The sequence below is a fragment of the Papio anubis genome, chromosome 7, assembly GCF_008728515.1.
Source record: "Papio anubis isolate 15944 chromosome 7, Panubis1.0, whole genome shotgun sequence".
Taxonomy (NCBI): domain Eukaryota; kingdom Metazoa; phylum Chordata; class Mammalia; order Primates; family Cercopithecidae; genus Papio; species Papio anubis.
This window is the reverse complement of record NC_044982.1, coordinates 74,030,254-74,051,064: the sequence shown is the minus strand read 5'-3', so window position 1 is coordinate 74,051,064 and position 20,811 is coordinate 74,030,254. Positions and strand designations below refer to the sequence as shown.

Genomic DNA, 20,811 nt, shown 5'->3' with positions numbered 1-20,811 from the left:
TGTCATCTTTCTTCTTTTGTGCTGGCAAGAGCTGACAGCTATTTAAATGAGAATTAAAAATAGATCCCTGTGAAGTACATGTTCCTTTTTTTCCCTGCCAGGATATAACTGACCACAGAACTGGGATTATCTTTCTCTCTCTTAAAACAAATTCTTCATTGGCTGTGCTATCTAATATAGATAAAATCCAGTGATGAAAAAAATAACTCCTAAGAGATATTCCAGTGGTCCAGATACTTTTGCCACTCCTATTAGAAAATATGCCTTTTTCTTATTCTTAGAGGATATTCAAATAATTTAAAGGTTAAAATGCCACCAGTTTATGTCAAACTGGTGTTTATGAAACACATAAAAATGAAATGCCACCATTATAATCTGTGATTAATCTACATTGTGAATTTGCTTTGACTATGGGATGTGTCTTGCCTTTCTGTATTATTATCACAAATTGAAGAACCTCAGCTTGTGGAAAGTGGGAACTGGGGTGGTGGAGAAAAAGGGTAACTGTTTGTCAGAGAAGGAACTATGTTAAAAGCGTTTTGGCTTGAGGAAGGTAGATTCTAATTTATCGTCACAAGTGACTGGAGCAAACCTGACTTAAGATTGGGACTGGGAATGGGCTCTAAGGCACACTCTTTGTTTGTTCATTTGTTTTTTGAGACAGGGTCTCTCTCTGTCACCCAGCCTGGTGTACACTGGGGCGATCACGGCGCACTGCAACCTTGACTTCCAGGGCTTGGGCAGTCCTCCCATCTCAGCCTCCCAAGTAGCTGGGAACAGGCTTGTGCCGCTACACCTGGCTAATTTTTTATTTTAATTTTTTTGTAGAGATGGGGTTTCACTATATCGCTTAGGGTGGTTTTGTACTCCAGCGCTCAAGTGATGCTCCTGCTTCAGCCTCCCAAAGTGCTTGGATTACAGGTGTGAGCTACTGCACCCGGCCTAAGGCACACTGTTACTAAAAAGATTCGATATGCAATTGGATCATTTGTTTGTTCCTTCATCAAATATTCATTGAGTTTTATAATGTGTTTTATAATGAAGTCTACATGACATCCATTATGTCACCTCAGGGCTGCTGGTCACTCTGAACTAACAATATCTCAGGAAATTGGGAGTTGGTTGGGGGTAGCTTGCTGAACCCAGAAGCAAGCTATGTGTGCTCCATTGATTCTGTAATATTCCAGAATTCGTTCATTTAGCAAATATTCATTGACATTTGTTAAGGGCCCAGTGCTGTTTTAAACCAGCTCTGCGGAGATGACCCTGACATAGCAACTGCCAACTATGGTTCTCTTAGTTGGGGAGTGAGGGAGGTAAAGAGAACATTAAGATGTCAGGCAGAGGCAAAGCCTGGGAGCACTGAGGAGGGGGCATTAAGCCAGGCAAGGAGAGTCATGAGGCTTCCAGATGAGGTGGCCACTGAACTGTCTGTCAGAAAGTTTGAGAGAGTGGTAGCCAAGGAAAGAGAAGGGACTTTCAGACTTTATCCATTTTGGTGCTCTCTCTTTCTGGAGACCACTGCTATCCATTCACAACAGATTTATTTACCTTTTTATTTAAACTTCTCTCATAATAAGGTTTGAGTCATTCTTTCTACAAGTGGTTTTCAGCAAATCTCTAACCCAGGAAATTCTTCCTTATATCTAGCTATGCCCACCCCTTCCTGGAAATCCAGACTCTGTCTTGGAGTTCTGACTTTTGTGGAGACCATGAGTAGGGTGTTGATGATGAAGTTGGAAGATTTGTGAATTTATGCTGTGTTACTTCTGGGATTCAGAATGCTCAGTGCTGGCATGAAGGAACTCACATCGTAAGGAGGCACTATGCGTTTTCCTTCCACTTTATTTTTTTGCTAATTTCTTTTCTTTTCTACAAAACAGTCGTATTAGCCAGTAGGTGGAGTACTTTATTAGAGGTAGTATGCTTTAGTAGCTATGTGTCAAATTGTAAAGGAGAACTAAGTTTCATAATTATGAAAAATGCTTATTCTTGTATTTATAGTTTTCTCTATGATACCCTAGAAGGGAATGAGTATTCTTGATAGGGTTCTGGGCAGTTAGTTTACTTTTACTGGAACTTCCTGGGGAATGATGCACTCCGTGACTGGACACTGCAGTCAGAATTTGAAATTGCTCCATAAAACAGCTGTCCAAGTCACTTGCATGCCTCTCTTGAATTCTATACTCCCTAACAATCCACATCACTAACAAAACTATAATAGTTCTATGTATATCGTGATGGGTCTAAGCTCTCTGTGGGTATTTAAAGATAGGTGTATAACTTCAGTGTTTCCCATCAGCTAAAGTAAACTACACCCCATGTTGTGGGGTATTGAGGAAGCACTGCACATGGATTATAAGCTTTACATATGAGCTTTCTATTGTAACCAAGCAACTGACACATTAGACACCCCTTTGCCATCAGCTTACATTCTCTGAGAACTTAGGTCAGTGCCTAAAATAACCCTGTTAATTGTGGGGGCACATGTGGAATGAAATTCCACTTAGCAGTCTGGGAGCTGAGTGACTGAGGATTTGAAACCTTGCTATAGTTACAGTTCATAACAAGCCTCTAGGCAGTTAGACCTAAAGCCCTTAAGTGTTCAGGTATGGAAAGAAAGTCATATGTTATGTTTTAGATTCTCCATTTGTAAAGCTGGTTAACTAGTGACAGCTGATTAAAAACCAAATCGACTTGAGTTACAAGGTCTGGGCTTTCTCTGTTCTGCTTTCAACCTGTTGGTTGGTGGTGGAGTAGCTGACAGAAGCGAATGGCTTGGCTGAGGGACATGAAGTTGCAGCAGCCTGTTTAGGACCACACTGCATTTTGGACCTCTTGCTGTGCAGTTCAGGTAGGCTATTGTTTATGTGTGATTCTTTATAAGACTGAAAGAAGTCATTAAACTGTTCAGTTTCAGAGTTGGGCATGAGAGTCTCAAGCCTCTGTCCTGCACATAGCACGTTTATGTTGATGGACACTGCTTCACTCCCTAGCTAGACAACATGCCAAATGAACGTCTTCGTATTGTTGTTACTCAAGTTCTTTTAAATTCTAGGACATAAGGGAGACTGAGGGCATTCACAGAAAGTGTGTCTCATCTGGCATGTGGTAAAATGCGTTTTTAAAATTTACCTTTCTCTTTTCTGTTTTATTTTCCTTATTCTTGTTCCAAAAGGCAGGCTTTTGTATTTGTGGGAAACAGTGGGAGAAAATGTAAGCCTCTTAGTATATTCCAGAACATATAGTTTTCTTATATTTTTAAACTGCTTGATAGGGTCTGAGTTTCATTTGAAGACTAACATGAAAATCAACACTACTCTTTTCCAAATAAACTCAGTTAAACTACGGTTTGTGCCCATATCCGTGTAATTAACATAAATTACTGCAGTATTCTTGTTCTTCTTACCCCAGTGTTGACCTGTATTATAGAGTATCAAATTTAGTTTTGGCTTCAAGTATCTGGCACATAAGTATACAAATGCTGTATAATAAGTATATGAATGCTGTAAATGATGCTTTGGAACTTCTACCTGAGTAGGTTAATTAATCCAGCATTTATTCAAACTTATACCTCATATCACATGACAGACATATTCCTAAAACATATGTAAATGAGGTTTTGTAATTAGAGTGACTTAACACATACTTGGAAAGCTGATCACTTTTAAGGAATCTATGTATAAAATGAATAGGGAGTTACAACTAAACTTATGCTTTGATGGTTCTTTTGTGCATGTCAGGTTCTTAAATTGAGATTCACTGATGGTGCATAACTTTGGATAAGTTTCTCAGGAACAAAAACTGCATTTTTATTATCTTGAAATATATACATACCACATATACATGTACATCTGTGTATACATATATATTATATCATCACATGACACCCTTGGGGTCCTTAGAAGGATGTCTGAGGGGATTTGGGAGTGGCCTATTAGATATATCGGGTGTTAAATTGTGTCTTTGGTGGGGAAAGATTTTCTGGAGTGAAGGGTCATGGTCTGAGACTCGAGATCAAAAAAAAAAACGTTGAAAAGAATATTATCCTACTGTTTGTACATTATTGTCACTAATATACTTGAAAAGCTGCAGTATTATTGCCCATCTAACATATTGTTAACATATTGCAGCCTCAGGAATTATTAGCTTGAACCATATGAAATTGCCAATATTTGACAATTTTTGACCTATAAAAATGGCAATTTTGTATGGCTCAACCTAGTTATTTAATGAACATCAACTCATATTAATGAAAGGTTAGCCTTAAGTGCCCAACAGTAGTCGTATGAACCAAATATATTCTTATAATGAAAGTATGAGAGCTATCTAGTTAAAAAGTAGATCATCCAGGGTTACTTCCTGTGAACAAATCCAGTATGCATGTGTTATGTCCTTCTTTCGATTGTTAACTTCTTTGTTTGGTCTCTTAAAAAGGACTTACATTTCTGCCAAGTGCTGCCTACGGTGTTTATGAGATCCGGAGACTGTGGGCATACATCCTCAATGGCCGAGAGTTGATATTTAGCAGGATTTGGGTTATCTTTGAGGAAGTTCATCCTCTGGATAGCTTGCCTGTGACTGAATGTGTGTCACAGTGTTAGGGTCTCTCTATGCATACTATCTTAGTGTTCTTTTTCCAGTTTTCTAGAGTGAAATCTGAAGTCATTGATTTGAAGCTTTCTTCATTTTTATATAGGTGTTTAGTGCTATAAATTATCTCCTAAGTACTGCTTTTAGTGAGAATCTCATGTTGTATGTTTGTTTTCATTCATTTAAAATGCTTTCTCATTACATTTTGATATTTTTGACTCATGGATTATTTAGAAGTGCATTATTTATTTTCTAAGTTTTTGGGGATTTTCTAAAAGTCTTTCTAGAATTCAGTTGTCAGAGAACATACTTTTTATAAGTTGAATCTTTTAAAATTTATTGTGACTTGTTTTATGATCATTATCTTGGTAAATGTTCCATGGACACTTGAAAAGAATGTATATTCTGTTTTAGTTGACTCTTCTAATTTACCTAAAATGTCACTAGGTCAAGTTGGTTGTTAGTGTTGTTCAAATCTTCTCTGTATGCCCTTAGTGATTTTATATATATTTTTCCAATCAATTTTTGAAAGGGGGGCATTAAAATCTTCAGTTAAAATTGTGAATTTGTCTGTTTCTCCTTGAAGTTCTTTCAGTTTTTCAGTTTTTGCTATATGTATTTTGAAGCTTTCTCATTAGGTGAATTAATGTTTAGGATTGTTATGTTCCTTGATGGACTCATCCCTTTATCATTATAAAGTGACCCTTTTTATCCTTGGTCTTTGCTCTGAAATTTACTTTTTCTCATGTCAATATAGCCATTTCAGCTTTCTTTGAAAGGCTTTTCTTTTTTATGGAGTTTCAGTTGAAGGTATTTATGTAAAAACTGTGAAACTATTTTATTTATTAAAATACTTATTTGATTAATCAAGGTATAAGTAGAATTCACTGATAGTTTTCATTCTTCCTTCTACAATTCCATTTCTACAGTGTTATAGCTTTTATAGTCCTTCCTCCTCATTGTCATGTGATTGTCATTTTATAGCACACATAATGCAAGATTTTCATGTACTTAACATTTAGCATGAAATGAGCACTGGCCAGTGAGAATGAGTGCCAGATATAAAAGGTATGGCTTCACTGGTGCATGCTGGCTGAATATCAGTCCTCAATATGTAATAATTAATGTCTCCTGAGTTAGGCGCAGGAGCCATTTTTTCCAGTCATTCATATAAAACTCTATATAATATTTGTTGAACAAATAAATGAATGAATATTTGTTCCTGGTACCATGGAGGATATAGGAAAAAACTAGAGCTGTTGTTCAGCCCTGTCATGAGCTGGGTATTACCTGAAGAAAGTGACTATCACCAGAAGATACACCACTGTAGTACTCAAGGAAAGCGTTCTCAGGGACCCAGGAATGAGCTATTATGCTATGCATATAGGACTGAAATTAGATCAACAAATAGTTTGTGAATAGAGGCTTCTGCCTACTGAGAGTAGAGTAGGTGGTTCAGAGAAAAGCAGCTTACAGTACCTCAGGCCGCCAGTGGCCATTGACACATGCCCCTGTTTCTTTCTGGACAATGTAACTTCAGCAGCCCTGGCCACATAAATGAATTTATTTCAGTTACCTTCTAGGCTAGGGGAAGTCCAAGGGGCTGAGGTTGGGAGGTCAGACTGGTGGTGTTGTAGTACTGGTAAAGATGTGTAGAGGATCAAGATGCTTAGAGGATCTGAACTATCATGTCAATAAGTTGGTGGCTAAACAGTTCTACAAATCTCACTTGTTTTTTCTCTTTTTCTTACAAAACATTTTGGAAACTGTTAGATAAACACAGTTTAAAAATGGAGGTTTCTAAAGCTGGGTGGTGGGTACATGAGAGGTCATCTTATTGTTCTTTATGCTTTACCTGTTAATGATATATTCTTCTGAATAGTTGAATATTTTTTCATTATAGAACATAGCCAGCATTATGTCTTTCAGACATAATGTTAGGTGACAGAAGTGAGAGAAAAGAATATATACTGTATGATTCCACTTCTATAAAGATCATAAATGGGAAACTTTATTTTATTTAGGCATGCATACAAAGTAGGTAAAATAAAAAACAAAACCAGAAAGTGATTTACGTAATAGGCTTGATCACCTCTGGGCAAAAGGGATATGAGAAGCATCTTGGCTGTTAGCAATGTTCAGTTTCTTTATCAGAGTAGTGGTTACACATGTGTTCACATTATTTGTTACGATTTATCAACTTTTATTAAGCTATATTTCACAACACAAAAACTTAAAACACATGAGAAAAAATAAGTGTAACAGCAAAAACAAGAAAAAAAGAAAGAGTGGAAGAAGGAATTTTAATTTTTAGGGTTGGTGTTCTACTTATTTATTTATTTTCGAGACAGGTTCTTGCTCTGTCACCCAGGCTAGAGAACAGTGGAGTGGTGATCATGGCTCACTGCCGCTTTGACTTCCTGGGCTCAAGCAATCTTCCCACCTCAGCCTCCTGAGTAGCTGGCACTGCAGACATGCACCTCCACGCCTGGCTAATTTTTCCTACTTTTTGTAGAGACGAGGTCTCACTGTGTTGCTCAGGCTGTTCTCGAATTCCTGGGCTCAAGCGATCCTCCTGCCTTGGCCTCCCAAAGTTCTGGGATAATAGGCATGAGTGACTGTGCCCAGCCTGGGCTGTAATTCTTTGTACAATTAGGAAAGTGGTTCTGCTCTCTGCTTCAGTTTTTGGATGATGTTTGATTTTAGTCTTATGTAGACAGATCTTTCTATATTATAATTTAGACTGTTTAGAAGATAAATATGGTAGATAATACAAAGCAGTGTTATGCTCAGAATAGAAGTTGGATAACTTTTATGCCAATGTAATAATAGTATTAAATAAATACCACTTTAATATATTACATGATGGTTGAAATATTGCATAATATTTATTATCAATTTTGTCATTGGTGTGTATTATAAAACTAAAAAGATGCTGAATATTATTAATATATATTTTACATGTTTAATTTTTCAAGCATTAATCACTTAAAAAGAGAGATTAGACACAGTATTAATTTATTATATGGTTTTTAACCTAAAACTCTGACAGTCTTAGTTGATGAATACTCATTCATACCAAAGACCTATTATTAGGAGTAGAACTTGTTAAGTATGTACATATGTACCTGATTAAAAAAACTAAATCTTTGCGATAAGAATTTGTATTTGTACGTACCAAAACAATGTATCTATATTTAGCTCTTATCTATAAAAATTTAATTGTAATTGATATGTCTAAAAAACACCAAAACTCAGATTTTGATTCTTTTTCTCAGGATCTTTGTGCTTGATCCACTTAGACTAGGTCTTTACTTTCAAGAAAAGAGAGATGAGAAGAGGGAAGGAAAACTCACTTAACATGTTTCATGAGCATGATCCACGAAGTTATCAGCAGGAAATATAAACAGATTATTTTAAGCAATGATCTTGCTAACAAAATACTTGAATGTGCTTTGTAGAGAAGTCGTTACCCACACATAACCCATGACCTGTTCATTTGGTAGATTGTCATGAAGTATTTACCTGATAAGATTATTTATTGATATTTAGCTTAAAATGAATATTGCAATATGTCTGAATGTGATTCTTATTACAAGGACAGAGGGATAATATAATAGTGAACCAATTATCATTTCCTACACTTCTATCACTCTGTGACACTGAGCATACTTTCCCCAGAGTTCCTGGTTGGAAGGAGGGCACCCTTACTATATGGGATGCATAGGTGCCAATAAAGTTGTGTTCATGCAGCATATCTACCCAGAATTGGTATGGTGTTGCCAGTGTAGGTGCCAGTACTAGTTAGAATGGTGAAGGTTTGAGTACAGAAGCTTCCCTGAGAAGTTCTATACTTTAGTCTTAATTACCATGTATGGGGAATAGTCTGTATCAAAAAGGCTCTGCATTCTTGGCCGATCTTTGTATCTCCCAACCTTTTCTCTTTTTCTTTGCTAGTTACACCAGATGTTTCTAGTGTCTAAAGGTATGATGGTCATAGTCACCACCATATCATGAGATACCTTCCCCCATTCCCTTTATCCTGACTTGGTATAAACAAATTCCTTTTTCCTTTACCTTAACTAGGGCAGGTATGTATGCAGGGAACCTTCAAATGGACTCTTAAAGAACAAAGGTCAAGCCCTGAAGTTTCCCCTTACCAAGTGCATTCTAGCCTGTGGCGCAGCAAAGTATTTGGAAAGCTCTGCTCTATCAGTTATTCATGGACTGAGGTTCCTTCCCTCCTAAGCAACCCTGTCCAATAAAAATATAATAGAAGCCACAAATGAATCATATTTGTGATTTTTAAATTTTCTAAATCAAGAAGGTAAACATAAACAGACAATAAATTTTAATATCTTTTATTTAACCCAATTTGTCCAAAATATTGTTTTAACGTGTAATTAATGTAAAACTATTAATAAACAATTTCAAATTGTTTTTTGCACACAAAGTTTTTGAAATCCAGTGTGTATCTTATACTTAGGGTACATCTCAATTTGGACTAGCAAAAACATTTCAAGTGCTACCACATTGGACAGTACAGATCTAGAGGCCCATTTTTCTAGGACCTCAGAATCCTCTCTATCCTTTGAATCCAGTCAGTAGACAAGGAAAAGAGAGTGCATAAAATATCTCAAAGGAAGTTTTAAGGATTCAACCTGGCACCAAAGTATATCACTTCTACCCACATTCCATTGGCCAGTACTTAGTCCATATGACCCGATCTAACTAACTGCCCAGGGCACCTGGAAAATGTTATTTTGCTGTGTGCCCAGGAGGAAGAAAATAGGTTTGGTGAGTACATAGTAGAGTCTTTACCACAGCATAAGGTATTATTAGTAACATATTTTACAAATCAGGAAATTGATGCCCAGGCAGATTAACTAACATTCTTGTTAATGGGAAAATGTAAATAGATTCCAGATCGTCACTCTCTGGAGTGATGTTTCTTTCATCAGCCTGCCCTGCTTTCTTTCCTTTGTTTGTCCTTCAACCTCCCCTTTAACTCTGTCCATGTAGATGCAGCTCTTGCAGTAAACCTATGTCTTCAATATTTTATCACATTGGCTCTCCTAGGCTGTTCTCTGACTTAATGACAGTATCCTATTACTTCTGTTTTAGAAAATGACAAGCGCCCAGTATAATGAAGCAAATATGCCTTATTACTGGATCGTTTAACTAATAGTACTATTTTCAGCATTACATTATCATTTTGAGTAGGCATTTTCCTTCCTCACCCTGAAGCTCCTCATTCAATAATCTTTTGATTATTAAGGTCCTCATCAAGCCATTTCAATCAATGTATAAATTGTATTTTATGTTATAATGAACAGTCTGTTCAATTGAAGATTTTAGCTTTTTAAAAGTGCTTAGAAGAATAGTAACAGAAATGCTCTTGATGGTGAAATTATTGAACCGAAGTGCTTGGATAAGCTGTTTTATTTCTTAAATGGAAGGGGATGTTTTAGATGGAGAAATGAGATAAATATTCCTCAAAGGAGACTAGTGGTGAAGAGTGACCACTGTCCATGGATTACTGATTATAACACATGTCCATCAAGAGCAACTTTTATTAAAGACAGTTAATTCGACCACTGCCCTTTAGCTTTAAATTACGCGCGGCAAACTGGTTTAGAGTTTTTGTTGCTGTCTGCCTTATATTTGTGAATATGAAATACATTTACAGAGCCAAAAATTTTTAAATATGAAAAGATATACAGTGAAAACTCCACCTTTTATCCTCCAATGCAGAGAGTTGGCCTTTCTAACAGTTTCTCCCTTTTGTAACCCAACTAGGTAGGTACTCATTCTACTCTTCTTGCATATTCTTCTAGAGTTTGTGTATGCATTTATAAGCAAATGTGAATATATATTCTTAGTTTTCCTCCTGTTTTATCCTATACACACTGTTCTTCACCTTGCTTTTTAAGCTTTTTACACCATGAAAATCTTTCTGTGTTGGAATATAAAGAGCCTTCTTATTATCTTCATTCTTATAGTTGTGTAGTGCTCTACTGAATAAAAGTACCATATTGATGAACATCTAGTCTGTTTCCAATCTTTGGATATTACAAACTGTATTGCAATAAATAAGCTTGAACTAAGTCATTTCACAAAAAATGTAAACATATTGCAGACATAAATTCTCAGAAGTAGAATTGCTAGTCAATGTATATAGTATATGCATTTGGAATTTAATAGAAATGGCCAAACTGCTTTCTACAGTGGTTGCACTAATTTACCCTCCAACCAGGAATACTTAATAGTGCCTATTTCATGTACCTTTCCCCATAGATTGTTACGAAATTTTTTGTTTTTGCTTTGTGTCTGAAAATGATATTTTAGTGTAGCTTAAAATTATATTTCTTTTACTGTGAGAAAGGTGAACATCTTTTCATATGTTTAAGGATCATTTGTATTACTTTTTCTATGAACTGTGCTCATATCCTTTCCCTATTTTTCAGTTGTGTTGTTGGTCTTTTCTTTTTTGACTTATAGGAACTCCACATTTGTTATGGGGATAAGCTGTGCGGTATAAGCTGCAATATTTTTTCCACCAGTTTGTCATTTGTCTTTTGACTTTACTTATGGCATCTTTTTTCATTACTATGCAGAAGTTTTATTTCCTTTTCTTTTTCTGCTGTAATCAAATTTATCTTTCTCTTAATAGCTCTGGATTTTAAATTCAGAAGACTTTCTTCACTACAAGGTTATATGTAACTTAACAGGGTTATATATAACTTATTTTTTTCTAGTAATTTTTACATTTTGATCCCCTTTTAAATCTTTGGTACATTTGGGATTTATCAAGCTGTATAATGGATCCAACTTACTTTTTGTCAGATATTTATCTAGTTGTTATTCTTCATTGATTTGAGATGCCCCCTTTATCACATGCCCAAATACTCATGTATATATATTTGGGTTTATTTCTTGACTTATTCTTCCCAATTACTTGTCTGCATTCTTGTGTCAGTATCACGTAGTTTTAATTACTGAGACTTTACAGTATATTTTAATATTTGCTAGACTAGGTTGCCCTTATTGCCCTTTTTTCAGTTTTGTGTGACTATTCCTATTGTCCATTTTTATGTTAGAATCAGACTCTTTCCCATCCTACCTTTCAACCCTTCCCCCCATAAAAAGGTAAGTTTGTTATTATTTATATTAATGTATATTAATGCATTATATTGATATATTAATTATTTTATAAATATACACAATACATTGATAAAGTAGCTTAGTGAGGTTGCTATTTTATTGATGTGGAGTTTTCCTATCCAATAATCTATTTTATTATTCCATTTTTCACCTTAAAAAATTATTCTATAGTACTTTAAAGTTTTCTTCGTTTAGGTCTTCCACATTTCTCTTAAGTTTATTCTAAGGCATTTTATCTTCGTTGTTGCTATATTGTTAATGGAATCTTCAGTTATAGCTAAAAAGAGCTTGTTATTTGTATATTTTATTACTATTGATTTTCAGGTATTAATTTTTTTGTTGTTCATTTTGTTTGTGTTTTGAGATGGGGTCTTGCCCTGTCGTCCAGGCTTGAGTGCAGTGGCGTGATCTCGGGTCACGGCAACCTTTGCCTCCCAGGCTCAAGAGATTCTCCTGCCCCAGCCATCAGGGTAGCTGGGACTACAGGTGTGTGCCACCACACCTGGCTAATTTTTATATTTTTAGTAGAGATGGGTTTCACCACGTTGGCCAGACTGGTCTTGAACTCCTGAGCTCAAGTAATCTACCCACCTCGGCCTCCCAGGGTGCTAGGATTACAGACATGAGCCACCATGCCTGGCCATTTGGAGGTATTAATTTTTTATTCCATTATCTGATTGAATGTTTTTGCTTGTTGGAATTTTTAGTCAGTTATTGAGTTTTCCCAAACATACAATCATACCATCTTTGAATAATGGTAGGCTTACCTTTCTCTTCCCAGTAGTCACTCCTCTGGTCCCATTAGCTTTCATTAAGTTATCTTGTCACAATAAACAACTCTGAGATCTTCATGGTTGACAACAATATGATACGCTCATGCTCATGTTACATACCCATTAGGGTAGGCCTCAGCTCTGCTCCATGTCTTTGTCATCTGGGACCATACTGAAAGAGTGGCTCCATCTGAGATATACTAGTCTTCCAAAGTCAGACAGGAAAGCGTGTCAACAGAACCAATTGATGGCTTTTAGAATTCCAGCTACCTTATTTTGGCTCACATTTAATTGTGTAAAGCAAGTCATATGGTCAAGCCTGATATCAATGGTGCAAGAAAGTACAGCCCTTTCATAGGGAGGAGCACTGAAATGAATTAGAAATGAAGAGTGCAATCTACTATAACCTCTGATTAATTTTTCCAGATAGGCAGCAAACTTCGAATAGCAATCATAGCTCTTAGACCCCGCTAGCTCCAAGTACTTAATTTGTGTAGACCTATAATTGTCAGTGTTAGTTATCAGTTGGTTCTTTCTGTATGATAAACTACCACAGTTGACTGAAGGTGGCTGATGTTGGCCAGACTTAGCAAGCAAGTTCCTTTTCACATATCTCGTATCTGCCTTGAATTAGTGAGTTGGCCAAGGTAGGACTGCGTCTAGGAAGAGGCAAGTAAGGGACTTCTCTGGCACAAAATTTAAGCAGATGACAAAAAACTTGGTAATCAAGATATATGGTATTTTAATACAGTATTTTTGAAAACCAAAATTAATGCAGCCAAATCCATGATGAACAAAATATCAACATTTTAAACAAAGACAGGAATAAGAACAATGCTGTGCCAAGCCATATTGGAGCCTAAGCCAAAAGGGAAAATTAGTAATACCTATTCTGTCTTTATGAAAAATTATTGAAAAAGTATCTCTTGAGTGTTATGTGTAAAGTATTATGTTACATGCAAAATGTATATTTTTATTTATGAAGTATATATAAATACAGATGATTCCATTTAGTTAAGAAGTCATAAGGTATTTATATCAACTAAATGAAGCTCTTTTCACAATTACAGTCTGATAATACTCACAGTAGTTTGAGAGTTCATTTTTTGAAATCTCCTTTAGAGATTTTTGGATACTTCTTTGAAAGTGTTCGGAGGCTGAGGCAGGAGAATGGCGTAAACCCGGGAGGCGGAGCTTGCAGTGAGCTGAGATTTTCATGCTTTTTATGGTGGAATTTTTTTAAAAACAGGCAAAAATTGTTAAGGGTCAAGTGTTGGATAAGTAAGCAGGGTTGTTAAGCTGGGTATTAATCTTTGATCAAAAATAAGAAATGGGCTAGGCACCGTGGCATGAACCTGTCGTTTAATCTACTCGGGAGGCTGAGGCAGGAGAATCACTTGAACCCAGGAGGCAGAGGTTGCAGTGAGCTCAGATCATGTCACTGCACTCCAGCTTGACAGAGTGAGACTCCATCTCAAATAATAATTATTATTATTATAAAATGAGTTATACACATAAAAATGTGAATAAACTACAAATGCCATAAAGTTGTTATAATTATTATTGATATATAGATAAACGGGTTTGGGCTTGAATGTCTCTTTTTATGTTTCTGAATCGGGCTGGATTACTGATCTGTTCACAGATTTATTGATTAATGAATGGACTGCCCTCACCTAATGGCCAGTAAGTCTAGGTGTGTCTAGATACTCACATATGCATACATAACCAAGGCCAGATCTTACAACCAAGCATGACTGAAATTCTGGAGTGAGGGAGAGGGAACAGATTATATAGATGTAGTAGGGACTGGTCACCTCATAGTGGAGCATTTGCTACTCTTTGTAGTCTTTTATTTTCAGTCTCTACATCATGACAGAACAAATAGAACTATGACTTTTGGGTTGAGTGTGATGGCCGACACCTGTAATCCCAATACTTTGAGAAGTCGAGGCAGGAGGATTGCCTGAAGCTAGGAGTTCAAGAACTATGACTTTTGTCATAGTTGGGATTACAGGAACCTGCTACCACACCTAGCTGATTTTTTTCTTTTCTTTTCTTTTCTTTTTTCAGACGGAGTCTCGCTCTGTCTCCCAGGCTGGAGTGTGGTGGCGCAATCTCGGCTCACTGCAAGCTCCACCTCCCAAGTTCACGCCATTTTCCTGCCTCAGCCTCCCAAGTAGCTGGGACTACAGGCACCCGCCACCTCGCCTGGCTAATTTTTTTTTTTTTGTATCTTTAGTAGAGACGGGATTTTACCATGTTGGCCAGGCTGGTCTTGAACTCTTGACCTCAAGTGATCTGCCCACTTCAGCTTCCCAAAGTGTTGGGATTTCAGGTGTGAGCCACCACACCCAGCCCCTCATTTTAATTCTTTTACCTTAAAAAAATTGCCCATCTCTTTTTCTCTGTGTGCATATATAATTATACACACTCACACACATAGACACACACACTTCTTAGGAAACCCTTAAGAAAAAAATGTCTAGGTAAATGCTTAAAAATCATTTTTTTTTCCTGAGTTATAGAAAGGAAGGAGACACTGGTGACTAGCATAAGATAATTTAAATATATTAGACGGATTTTGATTGTTTGTTGGCTGGCAAGGTTGAGTAAAATTTTTGACCATCTTCTTTCCAGTTTAGTCAGTTATACACATATTGTCTGTATCCATCCAACAATTGCTTGTTATTTCTCAGTGATATTAGGTAATTATAGCATAGCAAACCTCAATTGGCCATTTATAGAATTACTTATAGAAAAGTAATCAGACCTGTTACAAAATTTGTAGTCTAATGTTTGCACAAGGCACAGTAGTAAACACTAGGATAAGTAAGGCACAATTCTTCCCCTCAAAGATTTTACCATCCAGTGTTTCACAGTGTAAGAAATAATCTTAGTTTTAAGGTGGAAGGCTTTACAATTAGCAAAACAGAAACACAGGCCTCAAGTTAGCTTCTACATTTAAAATAAGGGTGTTGGAAACATCAAAATGCAATGGGTGGGTAGTTGTGCTTATTAAGTGGTGTGTTCGAGCATCAGAATGTATTTGGCTGATTGAGCACATTGTGGTGGGGTTTTTTTTTTTTCCATTTCCATTCTTTTTTTCCTTCCTATGTGCACAGCAAGCTATTTCACTCAGCTGTGAAATATTTACCATTTCAAGGCAACATATAATTAAGTGCCAGAATGAGTGATGCAGTCAAGTGCTATTGGAGATCAGCAGACAAAGAATTCAGTGTGGCCTGGGACAGGCATTGTAGAGGAGATAGGGCTTAAATTGGACCTTGAAAAATATTTGACTGAGCACAGAGGAGGGACAGGACGATGATACAAGCAACAGCAATGCCATGAGCAAAAGGCAACAACCAGAATGAGTCAGGCTTATTTCAGGGATAGTATGAAACCCATCTTCTCTGAAATGAGGATCTGGGTAGGAGGTGAAGCTGGCAAGGTAGACAGGGAAGCAGCTGGTAATGGTAGAAAGGAACAAGCCGTGGCCTGCAAACCCAGAGACCTGAGTTCTGTCACTAACTGGTCTGTGTCTTTGACAATCATTGAATCTTCTACTTCAGTTATCTGAGATGTGAAATGATGCTTTCAGACTAAAAAAATCTCTAAGGTGGCTTCCTGTTTTAAAGCATTTTGTGATTCTTTTATGGTGGTCCTTGATAAACTAGAATTAGGACTTTTGAATTTATCCTAACAGTCCTTAAGGTTGTTCTTAACAAGAAAATCACATAATGAAAGCGGGAATTCATCACATAGTGAAAGGGGTAATTATTGGTATTAAATTCAGTGAAGAATGATTGCCTTGGGAAAAGGGATTAGACATACTGGAGGAAAGAAACCAGCTTGAAGGCTATGCTGATCGTTCATATGGGAACAGGGTAGTTGAAATAGAAATCAAAAGAAAGAGACAGACACTAGAACCATTGTTTATTCATTCTTTGTTGAGCATCAAAACTATACGAGGTTCTGAAGATCTGGTTGTAGGAAAGACAGAAAAGGCCCCTGTTCTCGTGGAACTTACATTCTAACAAAAGGAAAAACTCAGCAGGATTTGGTGATTGACCAATAGGATATTTGTGCCTTTAAGAGAATGACACCGACTGCAAGGCCAGATGTCTAGCTACAAAGGCTTGACTACATATAAATATTGTATGTTCATAAAATGAAATACTAGGCAGCCATAGGGAATTATGAAACATACTTATTTACATGGGAGACTATTCATATGTTATAAAGTAAGAAAAACACAAATATAGAATATGATCTAGAAAATTATATACCATTTTATATGAATAATAGGATTATTAGTGATTTATCTAATTACTCTTCATTCAGTGGTGGTTTATTGAGTACCTACTTTTTTTTTTCTTTTTCTTTTTTTTTTTGATATAGTGTCTCACTCTGTCTTATCTTTTCTAACTTTTCTTGTAATGAACTCACATTATTTCTGTGGCAAAATAATTTCTTAAAAAAGTTTTTAAAAATCCTTTCTTTGGCTATTTGTGTGGTATGTGTGTTTTATGAATTCTCCTTGACTGTGCATGTGGAGTAGAGGGTGCACTCTTTTAAATTACACTGTTCTGTCCTGTGTCTTGTCCAGGTCTTGCACAAGATAGGAGGTGGCTCCAGGACACCAGTCTCCTGCTTAGGGTAGATTAGGGCACTGTCTGCCCTTTGGTGAAGCCAGCTTGGTCAGAACTCCCAGATTTGGTTTGGCTCCAAGGCAAATAGAGTCCTGCTGGGACTTTGCTGCTGGCTGTTTATAGTCCTTTCAAGGGTCCGGTCATTCCACCCTTGGTGTCTATTTACATTTGCCTTATGTTACTTGACGCTCCTTCATTCCTGTTGAAGCTGCCTCTCCCGGAAATCTCTGTCGTTCCATAAGCCCTAGCTGCTGCCCCACAGTGCAGCTGACCTCGTGCAGACTGAAAAACAAAATGTATTCTTGCTACATTTAAAGGAAGTTTTGAGGCTAGTTGATGGGCAAGGACTTGGCTGTAATACTTTGTGGGCGGAGCGCTTAAAGGGAGATCTAGCACTGGCTAGCACCAAATTCCAGGGCTCTTACACAAAAGCCTTTGTGTTATTTTTTCCTCCCTCTGCCCAGCTCTTCTCCCATGACTACTAATAGTGTCTCTGTTATAATGCACTCATCATTGCCTTCTATTTTTAAAATGCTGGATCTTGTATATGCCAAAGAACAAACAGGCAAGCAAAAAGCCACCAAATTATTAAAAAGTATTCCATGTTCCTATAATAAATTATAATATGAAAGTAAACATATGGATACATATATATGTGTGTGTGTGTATATATATATGTGAAGAAAAAAATTACCTACTATCTTGTTCCCTGAAGATATTTTGATATATTTTCTCTGTATACTTGTTTTTACTTTCTGCCCACATGGTTTTTCTAAGCTTTTGTTCTACCACTTATATAGTCTATTTATAGACTGTAAGCTGTGTCTGTACCAATGTTTTCCACCTAAGATAGACCTGCTCTTTCTATAGAGAACAAATGCTATTATAATTTGGTACTTAACTACTTTTTCTAACTTCAGGATGGCCTCTTGGCCCTCATTATATAATCACAGAATGTTTGTTCATTTCAAGGAAGCATTCATTTAGTTTCTCGTGTTAGCTCTAGCTATGTGAAATCTCTGGAGTCAAGCTAGCCAATCACATCCTTACTCTTTGGATTCTGTGATAACACCAAAGGCTCCTCAGGGTCACTGATGATCTTGAGCTTTGAACCGACCTGAAGGAAGAAGGAGGAGAAGATGTTCCTCTGACCAAAATCATCCCACACTTACCCTCTATTGTCTGCTTAAAGTGTAAGAACGTTGTTGACATTTGTGTGAGCAGTCCCAGAGCACAAATCCTTGATACAGTGTAGTGAATGGACAAGCAACATGGACAAAGTTTAATTACAGAGACCATTTTTTTGCTAGTTTCAGAAATAAATTTTCCTTAGGAATTTCCTTGTTGTCAATGTTTTCTCTCTGATTATTGAGTTCAGCTCTTTTCAGGCCAGACCTCTGTACATCTAGCTTTCTCTGTTGAATCTTATCTCTGCCTTTCAGAGTCTGAATTTGTCACAGAGATGCCATGCAATTCTAAAAGGGCAAGATCTTTCTTGTTTCGGTGTTTCAGGTCTTTTTAAATTCATTCTGTTTACAGAAATCATCTACTGCTACCCTCTTGTTTTGTTTTTGTTTTTGTTTTTGTTTGAGATGGAGTCTCACTCTGTGGTCCGGGCTGGCTGGAGTACAGTGGTGGTTCTCAGCTCATTGCAACCTCCAGCTCGTGGGTTCAACCAATTCTCCTGCCTCAGCCTCCAAAGTAGCTGGGACTACAGGGATGTGCCACCACGCCTGGCTAATTTTTGTATTTTTTAGTAGAGATGGGGTTTCACTATGTTGGCCAGGCTGGTCTTGAATTCCTGACCTCAGGTGACCCACCCACCTTGGCCTCCCAAAGTGCTAGGATTACAAGTTGTATTGACTATTGATAATCCCTTTATATATTTAATTCCTCATACCAGTTCTTTTTGTTCAGCCGTCTACTTTTGGCCACACACTTTTTCCTCCTTTCATCAAGCTAAACTGGGTGCTCAATTGCAGTAACAATCTCATTTTAAATGTCTCGTTCGTCTTTCTCTTTCCTGTGTTTTAAATTTTTAACTTTAATAGTATACCTTACTATTTGTAAGTAACCTGCCATCTCCCCCCTGTTTTGGAAGCAGGTAAGGTATAAATCATAGAGTGGTCATATAAGTTGTCCCATCCTTGTAAATCTCTCACATAGTCTTACCCATATTTTCTGTATCTCCAGCTCAGTTGTCCCTTTTGTTTTGGTTCTTTAATTTTATTACTTACTTTACTTGTTAATTTACTTGTAGACATTTGGATTTTCACTGGACATTCACAAGATGGTTTCTGTCTGCAGTTAAATAGCAGTGGGATGGGCATAAGATTTAGGATACTGTGGAGAGGTGCTTTTTAATCATGTTGATTAATGTTGAAATAAATGACTTGAGGTTTGGTTGATATTTATGTTTACTCAGAGCTAGTTTTTTGATCCTGTTTTTCCTTTTGTTTGCCTTCTGAAACTCCACTCATTGTTTGATATGAGTAGAATTCTGTGTGTATAATCAGAGAGAAGAAAGTTCTTCCTCACTAAGTTTGTGGTCAATCTAAGTAAGCAATGAGTTTAAAAATGACTTTATAGATGAAATTAATCTGGAGGTTTACCAAGTGCATTGAAATTGAATTTGTTTCTTAGCTGGCAGCTGATTTCAAAACTAAAACACAGTGCCCTTTGAGGAATCTTAACCAATGTTACAGGATTATTTAAATGGACCCTTCATCCTCCATTTTGGTGTGACATTGGGACATTAATAATGAATGATTACTGTATTTGGTGGTCAGATATATTATACTTGATCCATTTTTATTTCCCAAAGGGGCCTCTGGAAAAGGGCAATGAGGGTGGATTTAAAACCACAGTATTGGAATTCTCTAACTTTAGTCTTGTTTTGTATGTCTAGGGCTTGCTGAAGAGTAGTTATAATATAGACAGTCAGTCAAGCATGGAGCAGGAAAAATACTAAAATAGATTTTCGTAACCCAGACGTAAGCTGGATTCTGTGTTTTAATTTAGACTCCAATGCTCAGCAATAAATTTTCCAGAAAATGTTCTAGATTGAAAATCTATCAGTACAAATTATTTGGGTTAGTGAAAGTAAACGTAAGTTTATATAAATCAATTAGCAAAAATTATGTGTTGCAATAAACCCTAAGGAATTTTGAAGGACTGAAATGTTAGTTATGCAAAGTGTATCCCCCAGGGAGCACTAAGTTCTCAGATGTCTTTACTCCCCCAGTAATTACTCAAAGGCTTGAAAGTGGAAGATTGTGCATCTTAGGGTGACTGGGGTTGGGGTCACTCCAGGAGGTAAACAAGATCTTGCTTTGTCAAGTGATGGAATCTGTCCATAGAACTATCTCCTCCCTTGTGGGTTTATATGAAAATGTAGAAGAGGATTGGTAATCTATTCAGCTATACTCTAGGGCAAAGCAATCAATCAAATTAAGAAGGAGATGGAATGAGTAAGGTTCACATTCCCACTCTTATTTCAGATTAATAAGTATATTTTACTCTCCTATGTCTTTATTTCAATCCTGCTAAACTTAAAGAAAAAACAATCAGAGCAAACACAGTTAATAATCCTAGTAACCAGAAGTAATGATGCGTTATTTATCTGT

General features: G+C 36.7%; 1 protein-coding gene across 6 annotated transcripts in view; it reads left to right on the top strand.

Annotated features, from left to right (window-relative positions):
* Positions 1-20,811, top strand: part of AKAP6 (A-kinase anchoring protein 6) — a 643,647-nt gene that overhangs the window by 285,563 nt on the left and 337,273 nt on the right. Inside the window, exon 1 of one of the 6 annotated variants that reach the window (XM_009211374.4) lies at positions 815-2,854. The exons of the other annotated variants lie outside the window; for them this stretch is intronic. The gene's annotated coding sequence lies outside the window, so the exon portion shown is untranslated. Of the gene's footprint in view, positions 1-814; positions 2,855-20,811 lie in introns of those variants that run through there. 6 annotated transcript variants of the gene reach the window in all.